The sequence below is a fragment of the Phalaenopsis equestris genome, unplaced genomic scaffold (genome assembly GCF_001263595.1).
Source record: "Phalaenopsis equestris unplaced genomic scaffold, ASM126359v1 Scaffold000353, whole genome shotgun sequence".
NCBI classification, from domain to species: Eukaryota; Viridiplantae; Streptophyta; class Magnoliopsida; order Asparagales; family Orchidaceae; genus Phalaenopsis; species Phalaenopsis equestris.
The window spans coordinates 133,895-135,240 of NW_018164795.1; positions in this window are offsets into that span (position 1 = coordinate 133,895).

Consider the following 1,346-nt stretch of genomic DNA (forward strand, 5'->3'; position numbering starts at 1 on the left):
ATTGGTTCTACACCTTCACAAGAGTGAAAGAAGCTAAAGCCCCATCAAATTACCTTTCCACAGAGCCTCTACCATAGCCCTCAACCAACACCTGAAATGGGCTGTGGTCGAATTCATACTTAGGCTTTACACCAGAGCCAGAGGCTTCATCCTTAAGCTATTTGGAGTATAACGAAGGTGTGGAGAATCTCTGATTGAGGCTACACCTCTCAGAGCAAAGGTATAGCCTCACTCACTCTCCCGAGCCTTTACGAGCTCTCCATTTACAATGGCTTAATTTCATGGCTTATTAACCGTATAGATATGTTCGTCTCACTTAGACGAGTCCATAGGATCAAACCCGAAGTGATTTGGTTGAGTCTAGGGAGAGATCTTAAGGTTTTAGTGTGGACGGTTCTCGGTTAAGGCTATTGGGGACGATGAACGGATGCCGTCCATCCGCGCGTGTATTGAATGGACGGCAGAGATCAAGTCGGATGGCCATCTGGGGCGATACAGCGCGACGCGTGGCAGCTGACTCAGAAGGCGGCGTCGAATGGGAGCGCGCCGCGTGGCTTTTCGACGGATCCGAGGATCCAGTCAGCCCGCGTTTGAATAAATAAATAGGGGTATTTAAAAAATTCAGAAAATAGCTATTAAATTTCAAAAATCCATATCTTTGTGTAGAAAACTCATAAAAATAAAATAAAAATACCCTCTTGCTCAGTGAACAGAGGAGATTCATGTGGAATAATTTTCACATTAATTTGATGCATAAATTATTTTTTAAAAATAAATTAGGGTTAGGGGTTTTTCAATTCTCCATTCATATGGAATTAACACCTTAACTCTAAATTTTTATATGTTGTAGCCTCTGTCTAGGTGAACAATTTAAGCATTTTTCCAAAGACATAGGAGATCTCTACACAGAGATCTTAATTTTCTAAGTTCTTAAGCATTTTCTATTCAAATAATTATAGAAAATTGCATGTGCTTTAGAAAATTCTACAAATATTCATGTGAGTTTCCTATGGCCAGAGTATTCTTAGGAAATAATTTTATAATTTTTAAAAATCAAAATATCACTATTTTAAGCAAACCTCAATTTTCTTAAAATATTTGAGTTGAAGAATATAAAGATCAAAATCATTTAACTTTTATTCTCCACTGTGATTTATAAGTCAAAGACTTCACCATAAAAATCTCAAAGGATTTGGAGATCATTTAATATTTTTAATTGATTTTTAAAGATCATTATTAAAATTAACACTTAAGTGATTTTAAAAATCAAAATATAACTTCAAAAAAATTATCAAACTTAGTTTTTTGAGTTCTCTGATATTAGGGGGATTTAATAAAAATAAAAA